General features: G+C 41.4%; 1 protein-coding gene across 1 annotated transcript in view; it reads left to right on the forward strand.

The window, feature by feature from the left end:
• Nucleotides 1-16,864, forward strand: part of GPR176 (G protein-coupled receptor 176) — a 138,998-nt gene that overhangs the window by 42,179 nt on the left and 79,955 nt on the right. The gene's annotated exons all lie outside the window — the stretch shown is intronic.

Consider the following 16,864-nt stretch of genomic DNA (forward strand, 5'->3'; position numbering starts at 1 on the left):
TCCCATAACAATGTGGGAGCTGTCTTTCCCTCTCTACCTGTGTGGATATCCCCTTCGGATTCCCCTCCCTCGGCAACGTGTGAGTTCTCTCTTTCTTTCTGTCTCTCTCTCTCTCTCTGCCTAATAAATTACTTTCTGCTAAACACTTTGGGTCCGATATTTACTTAAAAGGTAAGCTCACGGTGCCCCTAGAGCCTTTTTCCCCATTCTTGGAGCAAAGAGAGGCCAAGAACCTCAGACACATCAAATCGGGGAGGAAGCTGAACCCCGTCCTGTCCCACGACCGTTTACGTCATGATCACAGCATGGCACTACAGCCTAGGCAATAGAACAAGACCTTTAGGACCCTTAGCCAAGTGTGGTGGCCTGTGCCTGTAGTCCTAGCTACTTGGGAGGCTGAGGTGGGAGGACTGCTTGAGTCCAGGAGTTCAAGGATACAGAGAGCTATGATCAGGTCACTCCACTCCAGCCTGGGCGACAGGGTGAGACCTTGTCTCCAAACAAACAAACAACAGATCCCCTTTACCCTCCAACAAAACCAACAAGAGAAAAACAATAAGTTAATTAACATATGTGTGTTATATGGCTATGAGAGATACCAGAGAAGTGACTACATCTCAGAGGTGGCTTAGTACTCTGGGTTATATAGCATCTTCAACAAAGAACAATAAATATTTAGAGAAATGACTGCAGAAAGGGAACGGACCTTGAGTCTCTAGGGGTGGCAAACTGTAAGAAGAAAAATACTTGGGAAACTCACAACGGATAAAGCTTAGTTAGAAACTTTGTTGTGTAGATTCTTCTGGTGTCCTCTCCATGGTGATCAGCTTTTGTGTTTCCTAGACTCCTTTGCAAATAGGGGGATGGCAGAGAGCTTCTTTCAGCATCTGCATCTTCCATCCTCAACTCAAACTAATCCTTATGCCAAAGTGGCATATTTTAGGGTGGCATATTCTGCTACCCTTCAACATGCTCCTCTGGAAGAGGATTTAGGATTCTCAGTGAAGAGCCTTGAATCTTTCCATTTGAAGATCATTGTGCCGGGTTTCTAATGGGCGGTATGATTTGAGGAGGTAATGTTTTCTTCTAGGAAGCTGGATCCCCAGAAAATTCAGAAGCTTTAAGTAAAAGCAGAAGGGAGACAAGCTTTTTATTTTTTTCCATTTAAATTAACTGTTGGTTGCTGCATGAATCTTGGTCAGGTTTACATGGCTCTGCAGAGCCTCTGCTCCTGCTATTTTTCACCTTTTGGATGAATGATTCATTTGCACACAGTATCTAATGATGCTGCTGTTTTATACAGAGTCATTTCAGCAAATGTGGGTGATGGACTATTCACCTCTTTGTGTTTATCTGGAAATATGCATTGTTCCATTTATGCCTAAGCCACCTCAGTCTTCCTCATTAGCAAGGACTTACGTATGCACTATGCTGGCTTGGAATTTAACTCTTGACTGTGCTATTTTTAACCAAATGTAGAAAATCCTGGCTCTTTTCTGCTACTAGGACCCAGCTGCTTTGGAGTTGCCAGTTTGTTTCCAAGTATGGGTTTTGGATTACCTGCATCGAAACCATCTTCCTGTGCTTGTTAAAAATACCCATTCCTGGGATGCACTCCCAACCTACTGAACCACAGCTTCTAGAGTGAGGCTTAGTAATTTGCATTTTTAATAAGTTTCTCAGGTAATTCATAGGTACATTAAAGTTTGAGAATCAAAGGTTTAGACTTATAGAATATTAGAAAGGGTCCCTTGGGGTTCCAACCCGTGTCCCATTGGAACAAAGTCAGACTGCCTGATGCTCTTGTTAAGCCTGGGAAAAGTTGGTGGCATAATTTTTCCATTTAAGTTAGGAATTAGGATACCCACACAATCTGGTAGGCCAGTAAGGAGAAAGCCCCAACCCTAAGGATCGCCATTATGTGACACCTTGCTATTAGCAGGCCCAGGTCTATTTGTCATTACAGTTGAAGGTAACATAATTAATTACAGACATTTCATTTTCAACTGTTAAAGTTTAATTCTCCTTATGTTAAGGAACCTGAGTATTTGCATAATAATTGACAAAGAAGATCAGTATAAGTAAGCACTGTTTGTGCCTTTGACTCGTGGTTTGTCACTCTAATTAGTATTTGTGTGCCAAGTGTGGAATCTCTTAACTCATTAAATTTTTTTTTTTTTTTTTTTTTGAGATGGAGTTTCTCTCTTGTTACCCAGGCTGGAGTGCAATGGCCTGATCTCGGCTCACTGCAGCCTCCGCCTCCTGGGTTCAGGCAATTGTCCTGCCTTAGCCTCCTGAGTAGCTGGGGTTACAGGCACGCACCACCGTGCCCAGCTAATTTTTGTATTTTTAGTAGAGACGGGGTTTCACCATGTTGAACAGGATGGTCTCGATCTCTTGACCTCGTGATCCACCCGCCTTGGCCTCCCAAAGTGCTGGGATTACAGGTGTGAGCCACCGTGCCCGGCTAAATTTTTTTTTTTATTGTTATTTTTTAAATGGGGTTTCACCATGTTGGTCAGGCTGGTCTTGAACTCCCGACCTCAGGTGATCCACCTGCCTTGGCCTCCAAAGTACTTGGATTAAAGGCGTGAGCCACTATGCCCGGCCAACTCATTAAAGTTTTTGAAATCATTCAGCCTCCACACTTAGATGTTTCAGACCATTTGGCCCACTGTTAAGGGAAAAACACAGATATCTTAACTTGGTCCAATGCTGTAATTTTATAGATGTGAAAATCAAGATGGGGGTGGGGGATGAAGTGACTCATGCAGGCATGTCAGGGCTGGAACAAGTCCCCAGGTCTTGCTGCTTCTAGGTGAGTGTTATTTCCTTCTTAGGGCTGCCACTCAACAGGAGGGAAGTATACCTGTAAAATTCTCTGCTGAGTTTCACAGTTCTTGGCAGACAAAGTCTAATATTCCCATTTCTTTTTTTTTGAGACAGAGTTTTTCTCTTGTTTCCCAGGCTAGAGTGCAGTGGTGCGATATCGGCTCATTGCAACCTCCGCCTTTCGGGTGCAAGCGATTCTCCTGTCTCAGCCTTCCAAGTAGCCGGGACTACAGGCATGTGCCATCATGTCTGGCTAATTTTGTATTTTTAGTAGAAACAGGGTTTCTCCATGTTGGTTAGGCTGGTCTCGAACTCCCAACTTCAGGTGATCCGCCTGCCTTGGCTTCCCAAAGTGCCGGGATTACATGCATAAGCCACTGTGCCCAGCCTAATACTCCCATTTCTAAAGACATATTGTTAAGTGTTCCCTTGTGCAAACAGGAAAATTGCACCGAATTGTGTATTCAGTTTGAGACTTGGAGAAACTGTGTCTTTCTCTCATGTCTTCTTCTACATCAGTGTCTTGTTCTACATCACTTTTGAGAGAAGTACAGTGCATGGCTGAAACAATCTAGGTCAGGGGACTGTCCTCAGTGCCTGTGAGAGCAGGTGTGTTGTAATTATCAAGTCCTGTGTTAATTGTGCTACAGTTAATTAATTGGAAGACTTGTCTCTAATTTAGTTTGGAGACCTCCAGGTGATTCAGTTAATGGGGTAGAGCAAGGAGCTGGGGGATGGATTTATTTTTATTTTGCCTTTACATTTTTTCTTCTTACTCCCTCTTTACCTGATTTGCTTTGGAGGCCATCCTGTGTTTTAAAAAGGGCATAGAAGGCTGGGTGCACAGGCTCATGCCTGTAATCCCAGAAATTTGGGAGGCTGAGGTGGGTAGATCATGAGGTCAGGAGTTCAAGACCATCCTGGCCAAGCTGGTGAAACCCTGTCTCTCAAAAAAAAAAAAAAAGGCACAGATATATTTCCTTCATTGGAATTAGCAGGAAAAACATTCAGTTGAACAGAGCAATGCTAGAGGGTTAGCTTGATTCCCTCAGAGGTTGCTGAGGAGCTGGTGAATCTTTTTTTTTTTTTTTTGAGACAGAGTTTTGCTCGTTACCCAGGCTGGAGTGCAATGGCGTGATCTTGGCTCACCGCAACCTCCGCCTCCTGGGCTCAGGCAATTCTCCTCCCTCAGCCTCCTGAGTAGTTGGGACTACAGGCACGCGCCACCATGCCCAGCTAATTTTTTGTATTTTTAATAGAGACAGGGTTTCACCATGTTGACCAGATGGTCTCGATCTCTTGACTTCGTGATCCACCCGCCTCGGCCTCCCAAAGTGCTGGGATTACAGGCATGAGCCACCACACCCAGCCTTGGTGAATCTTTGTCTTCTTTTCAAATGCTCTCTGAGACTGTTGCTAAAGTAGTTTTCTATAATAGACTGTGTGGTCAGTCCTTTTGGGGAAACATGGGTAACATAAGTCAATTGTGAAGAGTAAGTTTGATGTCACACAATCGGGAACTTAGAACTATTTCTTGAAGGGAAAAAAACTGAAGTTAATAGACAGTTTGACTTAACAGGCTTAGTTAAGTCAATGGTTTTTGATTTGTGGAACTTGAGCAAAAACTTAAAATGCCCTTGATTGTGTGGTAGCCTCTGCTCCTTGCCTACTCAGTATCTCTGCTTTTATTATTCCTTATTTAAAGGACCCTGGTTTTGTTTAGGGCAACAGTGTGCCCAGATAAAAATGCCTTAGAGACTCCTGTGCTGGTGGGGGTGACTGTGTCACCAGGTCTGACCAGTGGAAGTTTACTGGGTGGAGCTCTGAAATGCTATTCTTCCTGGTAAAAATGAAAAGCTGGGGCATGACTTTTGCCCTTGCCCTTGACCCTTTCCCCCTTTGACCTGATATACAACACCTAAGGATACATTCTGCCTGGATGCAACACCTAGGGATAGAATAACCATCTTGCAACTATGAGGACACAAACCACGTGGGAAGAATGGCAGGGAGGAAGCTGGAAGTCTAGGTCCTTGCTGTAATGACTTCTTGAGCAGCTGACCCAGTCCTTTTCTGGAATGTGGGCTACATGAGAAAAACAACCTTTGTTAGTTCAGCCATTGTAGTTGGATTTTTGATACATAAAGTCAAATACAAAGTTGGAAAACTGCTAGTTAGGTGGTCCTTATACAAAGTGTGTTTAATCATAGTATATTCCAATGGACTGTTTACCTTATTATATAGTTTGATATTTTAGGTGTAGAGAGATTCCCATGTCTCCTAGGCTTATTGTTGGAAATTACAAGACACCAATATGCAGAAACTTGCCAAATATTGGTCTACATAACGCAGTGCCTAACAGCAATTGGGTATTACCTGCACTGTTTGCAGCCCTTTGCTGAAGGAGGATTATGTCAAAAGTCAGCGTGGTTAGGAGCCAACAAGTTAGTGTGACCCCTTGTTTGAAGGGAGTGGGCCCAGAGGGGTTTGCCTACAACCAGCAAGTAAGCCCTGTGGGCACGACCTGGTAACTGCTTCTGAGAGATATTTGGAGCTCTTTTATTTTTCCTCTTCTGGGGCAGAGCTGTTGGTCCAGGATCTCAACCATCCGTAAGTCTGTTACCTTACTTGAGGCAGTTCCATTGAGCAGGCTTTCTTTCTTTTTTTGAGACGGAGTTTCGCTCTTGTTACCGAGGCTGGAGTGCAATGGCGCGATCTCAGCTCACCGCAACCTCTGCCTCCTGGGTTCAAGCAATTCTCCCACCTCAGCCTCCTGAGTAGCTGGGATTACAGGCACGCGCTACCATGCCCAGCTAATTTTCTGATTTTTAGTAGAGACGGGGTTTCACCATGTTGACCAGGATGGTCTCGATCTCTTGACCTTGTGATCCACCTGCCTGGGCCTCCCAAAGTGCTGGGATTACAGGCTTGAGCCACCGCGCCTGGCCGAGCAGGCTTTCTTGAATATATTCATTAATCAGCACATAGCTGTATTTCTGAATAAATATTTATCATAGGAATTTTGTAATCACACAATGTTCTTTTTTTCTTGCTCTGCATGTATCTTCTGGATCTTATTGTTAATTATATAAGAAAAATAGAAAATAATAGATTGCTAATTCCATTTGCTTATGGCAAGAAAGGAAAGTAATTATACGGTGAACGTTCCAGGACCTTTAGACCTATGAAGAAGAAAATTGTCCAAGGACCACACAGAATATAGTAGAGAGTGTTTATGTGCCATCATGATGTTTCTTAGACTTTTAGCAACTGCAGACCAGTTAGACAGTGCTTTATGTATGAGTAGACCATAATTTGAGGTAAATTTTTAAAAAGTAAAAAAATTTAATAATGAAAAGCTTGTTTGATCAATGAGATAGGAGGAAACTTTGGGAGATGATGAATATATTTATATCTTCCCTTCATGGTGGTAATGGTTTCACAAGTGCATATCCCTAACTGTTTGAATTGCATACATTAAATACATATACCTTTTTTCATCTCACTCATACCTCACTAAAGTGTTTTTCTTAAAGTGTGCTTGAAAATTAAATGTAAATGTTTCTCCTATCAGTGAAAGATATTAATTATAATTTTGACCTAAAATATCTAATATTAAGCTACATGATGGGTTCCTTATCTAGTGTTTTTTTCCTTCTTCATTATTTTACCAAAATGGAAAATGCTTTATTTATTTATTTATTTATTTGAGACAGAGTCTTGCTCTGTCACCAGGCTGGAGTGCAGTGGCACGATCTTAGCTCACTGCAACCTCTGTCTCCCAGGTTCAAGAGATTCCCCTGACTCAGCCTCCTGAGTAGGTGGAACTATAGGCACACACCACCATGCCCAGCTCAATTTTTGTATTTTAGTAGAGACATGGTTTCACCATAGCCAGGATGGTCTCTATCTCCTGACCTCATGACCCGCCCGCCTCTGCCTCACAAAGTGCTGGCATTACAGGTGTGGGCCACCATGCCTGGCCGAAAATACTTCTTCTTCTTCTTCTTTTTTTTTTTTTTTAATAAAGATAGGGTTTCACCATATTGGTCAGGCTGGTCTCGAACTCCTGACCTCAGGTGATCCACCCACCTCAGCCTCCCAAAGTGCTGGGATTACAGGCATGAGCCACTGTGCCCGGTGAAAATACTTTTTTATAATTAGAGTCTGTCAGGAATGGCAGTAAATGTGTGATGGCTCCATCAGTTTGGGAAGTTTATATAATTTGGATTGAAACTGTCTAGAAATGATGGCAAGATTTCCACCTGAAAATCAGAGTCAGGGCTTCATCAGATGTGAAGTCTGCAAGTTTGTAAGCACATCTTCAAGCTCCCTGTTCAGTCTTCTCAAAGAAGCTCTATACTTACTCCCAGTGTTCAACATAAACATGTTTGGGTCTGGATGAGAGGATCAGGAATATCCAGATACTAACTACGTTGCCGACATTTGTCACTTAAAGCTATGGAACTGCTCCTTCCTGACATTATCTGTATGGAACAGGAATTCTCCAGTCTCATTCATCATTTCAAAAGTCTGCATGAGCACCCTTGATGAAAACCACAGTGCTTCTGGGGGAAACAATCAGTGTAATACCCTCTGCCCATTTCTTTGCAGAACATGCCTAGAAAACATGTACTCAGATCTCATTGTATTCACACTTGTAACTATTTTCTACAATACTGCATTAAGATTAGGAACCATATTGTTGCATGTCATCTGTTTTGGTGAATAAAGAAGTGGGTGTTTTGGCATAAAGGTAACACTTTTATTTGTGTCACGCCTTCTTCCTTGCTGCAAATGTAGCTAGTTATTCCATCAGCACTGATCCTAATGCACCTTTTCCTATTTATATTATTGCTTACAAAAGAAATATTAACTAATGAAAAGTCTCTTCTGTAGATTTGGTTCTTGGTAACATGTAGAGCCAAGAGTTTTTAGGTACTTCTCCCTCAAGTATGTTCTACTGATATGCTAGTTGATGTGCTACTCTGCGTATCATTGATTTCACTTAATTATAAGGCAGAGTACATGCTAGTGTACATATGTGATTGTAATTCTTCCACATTGCATGCCATTGATATGTGATATTTGATAGAACCCTTAGTAATTTTGCTTGCATAGTCCAATTTTCCTCTGAGCATGTGATTTGTCATTAACCTTGTGGCTGACTTTATTATAAAAAAAAAGAATAAATAAATGGAATTATAAATAATTACTTATAAATAGAATAATCTTTATTTTGTCTCAGAGATGTAACATTGAATAATGCTTCTGTAGTTTTGGTCTCTTTCTGTCCTTAATGACAAAATGAGTCAATTTCATACCAGAAAGCATTATTTCATACTTGTTTTGGAACAGTTCAGGAAGTTTAATAAGGAAGGTGCTGTGCAAATTTTGAAATGTAATTTGAAAATGTTATGAAGTCTTTGACTGCTTCAAGCTGCTCTTTGATAAGGGTTGGTGACAGGAACACGCTGTCAAATGAAATAATTGTCCAATATACTCCTTGGCAGTTGCTGAGACTTACCTTCACTTGTGAGAAATCAGCACAGTTTCATATTTACATTCTCTACTTGTACTAGAGTGAGATTCACTGCATTTAACGCATTATTGTGAGGTCTAGGATTTTTGTTGCTGTATTCATTGCTATGTTTATACTCTAATGAGCACTTTTGAACCATGCATTCATTTGTGTGAGCCAGGGATAAAACACAACACATTAGTAACAGTGAGAAATGTAAATTTTATTAACAGACGGTAGCACAAAAAGATGTTAAACTATGTTAAAAGGGGCCAGCTGCACCCAGTACTGCCTCTAAAACTGTGGTTAGTGTGGTGATTATTAAGAGGATAACTGGATTGCGAAAAATCCTAATCAGTTTCGCATTTAAGTTTAAGGTATATGGGAGTAAAATAATTTCTCCCTAACAGCCAAATCCCCACTGGACAATTGACTGATTGTCTGAGAACTCTATACTGTTAGGTCCTTTAATGACATAGTAGGTAGAAAGTCATTCCTTTTAACAGGAAGTTTCTAATTGTATCCATTCATTCATCAGCATTAATTGAATGCTAAATGTGTGCCAACCACTTTATTAAATGCTGGAGATATAAGGATGAATAAGATTCAGTTGCTCCCTCAGGGAGCCAGCTTATGGTCTACTGGGGAAGACAGAAATATAAACTAAGTTATAATTCATTATGTTAAGTGCAGTGCTGGAGACAGGCCAGTGAGAGCAGGCAGCATGGTACTTGGAGATCATAGACAGAGTGGTGGGAGCATAAATTATAAGGTGAAAGGTGAGGCTCGAGGGGTGGGCAGAAACTAGATCCACAAGGCTGAACTGACTGGTTAGGAAGCTTGGAGTTGTCTTCTAAGCCTCAAGGAGCCATGGAGTGGTTTTTAACAGGGCAGTGATAAGGACAAGTTTATGTTTTAGCAAGATCATTCTGTGTGCTGTGTGAAGGCTGGAGGCGATGGAGGTAAACCTAGAAGTAGGGAGACTAAGTAGGAGGCTGTTGTGATTTCCAGCTTAGGTATAATGAGGGCTTAGGCAAGGGAATGGCAACAAGGTTAAAGAGTTTGTGACACATTCCAGAAGTAAAGGAGATAAATTTTCAGGCCTTGGTGATTGACAAGGGGTGAAAGTTGGGTGAAGACGGAGCCAAGGATAATTTTTAGTTCCCTATGTTGGGCTTCTGAGGGTGTGGAAGGAAAAGAGAGAGTGTGTGGGGGTGGGGGCAGGAGCGGGGAGAGAGAGACTGAGTTTAGGAGAGGGTAAAATAGGGCATATAGCAGATAAAACATTAAGTTTGGTACAAATTGAATTTGAGGTACCTGTGAAATACCCAGTTAGATCTAAGAATCTAAAAGCTTGAGGGTATAAGTATGGAAGTCATCAAAATGGGTAGTAGCTCAAACCATGAGAGTGGATGAGTTCACCTAATGTTGAGTGGACATTTTAACAAGCAGGTTGAAGAAAAGGAGTGCCGTACAGGAGACAGCAGGCAATCAAGAAATGGTCAAAGAGGTGGCAGGAGAGCTGTGGTAGTGACGTGCTTTGGAAGCAAAGGGAGAAGAAGATATCCAGGAGGTCTGATCAGCAGCATCAGACCCAGCAGGGAGAGACCAGACTGTGTCCACTGGATGCAGAGGAATGCATGACGACTTTGGGAGAAAACTGTTGGAAAAGAGTGGTGGGAGTCTGTTGCAGTGGTTTTGGAAGTGAGTGGAAGATGAGAAAGTAGACAGAGAGTGAATTTCTTCGTTTGAAGCCATTGTGCCAAGAGGTTAAGATTTCCTAGCTAGAGAAGTTCTGAGTCCTGAGAAGGTTGAAGGTGTTTACTGTGTGTGTGAGTAAAGAGAAGGTGAAGTTCATTGGAGTTGATAAGTATAGGCCTTGTGGGTTTTGTCACCCACATAGGACTTTGAAATTATCCTAAATAATGGCAAGACCTGGGTGGGACAGAGGCTACGAGTCAGGTACTAAAATCTTCAGCAAATGAAAAGGAGTTACCTGGAGGCTGATAGGTTACAGAAACAAAGAGGGAATTGAAAGGGATGTAACCAGATGACAGGAGTTGAAGGAGCCAGGATTTTATATAAATACAGAAGGGCAGTGTGTTAGACATACAGATGGGGAGTGAGGAATAGGACGACCTCATTCCCAACCCCAAGGTGAGGTGTCCAGGAGACTGCATGTCATCCAGTGGGGAAGTGGGCCCTTGGGATTTGATTAAGGCCAAGGTCTGGGAAGTAGGCAGGATGTTGTTAGTCCTATCATGCAACAGGTTCTCGAGGGTCCAGTTAAATGTTAGAAGGGAAAGAGGAGTAAGGTCAAGGAGGGGACATTCTGAGCAGCAGGACCATGAGGGTGTGAGAGTACAGTTTTGGACATATGACAGGAATGTGAAGTGTGGTAGGATTAACTGGCCTAAACCCTTCAATAGACCTTTGGGATTAAGTTGCTTTAGGTTTCCCATAGGCATCTAAATATCTGCTGATGACCACTGACCTGTTTCAGGCTATGTGGCTCCTGGGACCACATTCTTCCAACGTTACAGAAGGAGGTTAAGTGGGTTCCCAAGCAGCAACACCCTCTATGGTCAAGGTTTTAGTACTGGACAGGGAGTTAAGAAGCAGGGTTTTAGTCCTAGCTTTGCCTGTACCCTACTTTGTGGACTTGGGCAAATCACTTAACCTTTTAAGGCCTCACTTTCCTTATTTTTAAGTGAGGCAAAGGTTCAGTAGTCTCTAAAATGGTAGTTGATCCCATTTGTTCTCTAGTTTTCTTCCATCAAATGTGGTGCTTATGGTACCATTGTGGTATCGTTACAGCACTCAGTAACCCCTTGGTAATCTTTACTGAGGTGTACCAACCTTCAGGCCCAGTCACATACACATACATTCAGCAATGCCTGCTCTCATCTTACCCCATCTAGGACATTCAAGAAGGACCATGTCCTCACTGCCTAAATGCATAGGGGTTTCTTCAGTATTGGCCTTTCGTCCAGCCACCCTGTCACTCTGGTCATTTATTTTTTGTTTTATTCTCTTCTTTAGAATAATAATGAGTTTTATTATCTGAAGAGCTTTAAAGTGGTTTTATAACTAAAGGCAGGAACTCTCATACACTGGTATGAATGTAAATTAATTGGCACAACCATATGGAAAAGGGTATAGAGAGATTCTTAAAAAAATCAAAAACGTAACTACCATACGATCCAGCAGTCCCACTTCTGGGCACATATCCAGAGAAAATTAAACCAGTATCTTAAAGAGATAACTGCATTCCTATGTTCATTGCAGCATTATTCACAACAGTCAAGGTAGGGAATTAGCCTGTGTCTGTTAACAGATGAATGGTTAAAGAAAATGTGATACACACACACACACGAATATTATTTGGCCACAAGAAAGAAACTTGTCATTTGCAATAGTATGGGTGATCCTGGAGGACATTATGCTAAGTGTAATAAGCCAGCCAAAAAAAGGCATATGGTATATGATCTCACTTGTATATGAATCTAAAAACATTGAACTCATGGAAGCAGAGGGTAGAATGATGGGTGCTAGCAGGTGGGACAAATGGGGAGATATTGGTCAAAAGGTTTTCAGCTGTACAGGATTAATAAATTCTGGAGATCTGATGTATAGTGTGGTGACTATAGTTAATAATACTGTATTGTAAACTTAAAGTTTGCTGAGAGACCTTAAATGTTCTCAACACACACACACACAGACACAGATACAGACACAAAGGTAACTATGGGACGTGATGAATACGTTAATTAGCTTGATTGTGGTACTCATAATGTACATGTGTATCAAAACATCATGTTGTATACCTTGAATAGATACAGTGTTTATTTTCAGTTACACCTCAGCAAAGCTGAGAATAAAGAAGTGCTCGTAGCAAAGGAAAATGTGTCTGTGTTATTCTTTTGAACATCTCTTTCAGGAAATACTGCATGTGCAATGGAAAGAGCATAGAGTTAGGGCCAGATGTAGTGGCTCATGCCTGTAATCTGAGCACTGTGGGAGGCCGAGGTGGGCAAATTACTTGAGGTCAGGAGTTTGAGACCAGCCTGGCGAACGTGGTGAAACCCCATCTGTGCCAAAAAATACAAAAATTAGCTAGGTGTGGTGGCTCGTGCCTGTAGTCCCGGTTACATGGGAGGCTGAGAGAGAAGAATCACTTGAATCCAGGAGGCGAGGATTACGGTAAACCGAGATCCGCCATTGCACTCCAGCCTAGGTGACAGAGCAAGGCTCTGTCTCAAAAAAAAAAAAAAAAAAAAGGGGAAGCATGGAGGAGCCTGGGCTTAATGCATCTGTGACCTAGTTCAAAGGTGGATGCTAATTTAATACAAGGTAATAAAATATTTAGAAAAGTTTTTGCTTACATCTTATGGACCATCTTTTGTGTTTGCCTACATTTGGATAGGGTTGGGGGAGAGGAGAAACTTACTCTCCTCTTAGCTTTGTCCTGCATCTTGATTATATGTTTTCTGGCAACAGAAACTTTGATAAAAGAGACCTTCCAAAGCCTAATGAGACAGCAAACTAAAGAATGAAAAAGGGAGGATATAAATAGCACTAAAGACCAACATGGATTTTTTAGGTGTTTTCAGAGCTGCTAGACTCAGTAATTGGGTTTTCTTTTTTTTTGGTGGGGGAGGAAGGCAGGAAGGGAGGGAAGGAGGACGATAGGGAGGAAGAAAGGGATGAAGGAAGGAAGAGAGGGAAGAAGGGGGGAGGGAGAGAGGGAAGGGAAGGAAGGAAATCAAGCAATGAGAGAGACATTGCTGACCTGGATCTAGAGGTTTACAAGTTGATTTCTTTTTTTGAGAGAAGGAAAGAAAAAAAACAAATAAGTAAAGGAGAGGAAGAAAGAGGAAGAGAAAGAGGGAGAGTAAACGGAAATATTACTTTATTCTGAAAAAAATTGGGTATTAATAATGGCCAATCAATGTTTCATTTAAACTTATGAGTAGGTGTGATGTGGTATTGACAAGAATGTATATTTTGTGTATTTGAAGTGGGGAGCTCTATAAATATTTATTAAGTTTACTTGTTCCAGATCTGAGTTCGAGTCCTTGATATCCTTATTAATTTTCTGTCTCATTGAGTCTAAGTCTTTATGTATCTGGGTGTTAGGATCGTTAGCTCTTGTTGTTGCATTGATCCTTTTACCACTGTATCTTTGTTGCTTTAAAATCTATTTTATCCGATACGAGATTTGCAACTCCTGCTTTTTATTTATTTATTACTTATTTTTGCTCTCCATTTGGTTGGTAAATCTTTCTCCATTCCTTTGTTTTGAGTCTTTGTGTATCCTTGCATGTGAAACAGGTCTGGATGTAACATGCCGTTGGGTTTTGGCTGTGTCTTTTGATTGAGGGATTTAGTCGATTTAAATTTAGGGTTACTGTCATTTGATGTTAACTGGCTGTTTTATCCATTCGTTGGTGTAAATTCTTCTTTATGTTGGTGCTCTTTACTTTTTGGTATATTTTTAGAAAGGCTAATGCTGGTTGTTTCTTTCTGTGTGTAATGCTTCTTTCAGAAGCTCTTGTAAAGCAGGCCTGGTGGTGATAAAATCTCTGAGTTCTTGCTTGTTCGTAAAAGATTTTATTTTTCCTTCAGTTGTGAAGCTTAGTTTGGCTGGATATGAAATTCTGGGCTGAAGGTTCTGTTCTTTGAGGATGTTGAATATTGGCCCCCACTCTCTTCTGGCTTGTAGAGTTTCTGCTGAGAGATCTGCTGTAAGTCTGTTAGGCTTGCCTTTGTGGGTAAACTGACCTTTCTCTCTGGCTGCCTTTAGTATTTTCTTCGTTTCAACTGTGGTGAATCTAACGATTATGTGCCTTGGGGTTGCTCTTCTTGAGGAATATCTTTGTGGTGTTCTCTGTATTACCTGGGGTTGAATATTGACCTGCTTTGCTAGTTTAGGAAAATTTTCCTGAATAATATCTTGAAGGGTATTTTCCAGCTTGGATTCATTCTCTCCGTCGCATTCAGGTACACCTATCAAACGTAAATTTGGTCTTTTCACATAGTCCCACATTTCTTGGAGACTTTGCTCATTCCTTTTTATCCTTTTTTCTCTAATCTTTTCTTCACATTTTATTTCATTAAGTTGGACTTTGACCTCTGATATCCTTTCTTCCGCTTGAACAATTCGAGTGTTTAAACCTGTGCATACTTCTCGGAGTTCCTGTATTGTATTCTTCAGTTCCATTAATTCACTCATAACTCCTCTCTAAGTTGTCTATTCTCAATACGATTTCATCAAACCTTTTTTCAAAGTTCCCAGTTTCTTTACGTTGGGCTACAACATGTTCTTTTAACTCACCGAAGTTTATTATCCATTCCTTGAAGAGTACTTCTGTCACTGGGATGTGCTCCTTCTCCATCAAGCCTTGTTCCATTGTTGATGTGGAACTGTGATCATCTTTAGAGGGAGAGGCATTCTGACTTTGAGTATTCTCAGCTTTTTTATGCTGGTTTCTTCCCGTCATTGTAAATTTATCCTCCTGTCGTCTTTGAATTTACCAACTTTCAGATTAGGTCTCTTGAGTGGAGGTCCAGGTTGTTAGTTCCCAGGGCCAGAGCAGCGGCGTTAAAACTGATGGTGCTTTTCTTCCCAGGATTCTCCTGTCTTGCTTTCTTTTTGTGTCCGTAGTAGGCGACTCTGCCTTCCCAGGGCTCCTACCTCGGTCAGAAGGGGAACCGGTCCCGTTTACTCTGTGCCGAGCGCTGCCGCGCAGAGGTGCCGTCACAGCCGCTCCACCGGGCTCTGGTGTTGTGCTGGGGGCCTGTGGGGGCCTCCAAACCTGTTTACTCTGCTCCAAGAGCTGCTGTGCCGAGGTGCCGGCGGGACCACTGCACCGGCCAAGTGAGTCGTGCTGGCAACCCGTGTGTTTCCTCCACGGGGGATCTTCTGCTCCGTGAGTGACCAGAATTTGTCTGAAAGTGTGGCGTCCTCTAGTTCTCCGCGCCTTCACTGAGAGCTGCAATCCTGGGATGTTAGCGAGTGGCCATCTTTGATCGTTTCCTTGTAATTAGGTTTTCTTATGAGACTTTTAGTTGCTTTATAAAGAAAAATAGGATAAAATAATATTAAACCAATAAGGCAGCCAAGCTCTGGAACTAGTAAAGAAGTCTCTATTTGTGATTTGAAGAAGTAACCTTATCTTTTCCCCCTGATTCTAAGACCACTTTGAAGGAACAGAAGATACTGTAGATCACCTATTCTCCCTCTTTCTCTCTCCCTCTCTCTCTGTTTATTTGTAACAGGGTCTGGCTCTGGAGTGCAGTGGTACAATCTCAGCTCACTGCAACCTCAATCTCCTGGGCTCAAGCTATCCTCCCACCTCAGAAGTAGCTGGGACTACAGGCGTGTGCTACCACACCCAGCTAATTTTTGTATTTTTTGATGGGGGTTTCGCCACGTTGCGCACTACAAAAATTTCCTACCAGAAAATAACCTAAGAAAAATGATAGCTTTCATAAGATACTGGATAGGCCATTCCGTAATAATGGCAATAGAAATTAAAGTATAACCATTAACATAAGCATCAACATCATTAACATTATACCCTTCACACTGGTACAACTGGTAGAACACTAGTTTGAGAATTGTAGCTCATGCTGATCTTATATGCAAGAAAATGAGAGCGATGTGTTTAAATATAATTTTATTCGGCCTGAATTTGCCGTGCACAAGAGGGTAGTCGCAGTGGATTTAAGTTAAAAGGAAAATGAGATTCCTGAAATTCCCCCTTAAGTGTAGTATCTGTTACTCATTTCACATATTTAGTATCAATTTTAAATATACATTAGTAGGACCATGAAAGAAGTTATCTCTATGAAGCTGAAACACTTTTTATTCTTCTGCTAAATTCGATTCTTCTTCTTCTTCTTTTTTTAAATGTATATTTCTTGAGTCAGGGTCTTACTCTGTCACCCAGGCTGGAGTGCAGTGACACAATCATGGCTCACTGCAGTCTCGAACTCCTGGACTTTAGTGATCCTACCACCTCAGCCTCCTGAATAGCTGGGACTACAGGTGTGTACCACCACACTCAGGTTAAATATATATATATATATATATATATATATATATATAGAGGAATATAGAATAGATTCCCAAATATCTGCACAAAATACACACCAAATAAGTCAGATGATGACAGGTAGTAGTTTCTGTATGTGGAAGAAACTTCTTTGAGTTAAGCAAGATGATAGAGTATTTTAAATTTTATCATACTTCATAGTTTTAAAACATTTCACATATGTTATCTTATTTGTACCCATTAGGTGAGGAGGATTGGCATTAAAATCCCATGTCCTACATGAAGAAATTATGAGTCAGCGTTTGACCAAGCTCAAGGAACTGAGTGGCAAATTGGATAAGAATCTGTTTGCTGACTGTTGGTCCAATGGGCTTCCTAAAACTGTCTATTGTCTAGAAATAGATAGCATTGAAAATTTCAATATTTACAAATGAGTCAACTTTGCTTGTAT

This window comes from Callithrix jacchus, chromosome 8 (assembly GCF_049354715.1).
Source record: "Callithrix jacchus isolate 240 chromosome 8, calJac240_pri, whole genome shotgun sequence".
Classification (NCBI taxonomy): Eukaryota; Metazoa; Chordata; class Mammalia; order Primates; family Cebidae; genus Callithrix; species Callithrix jacchus.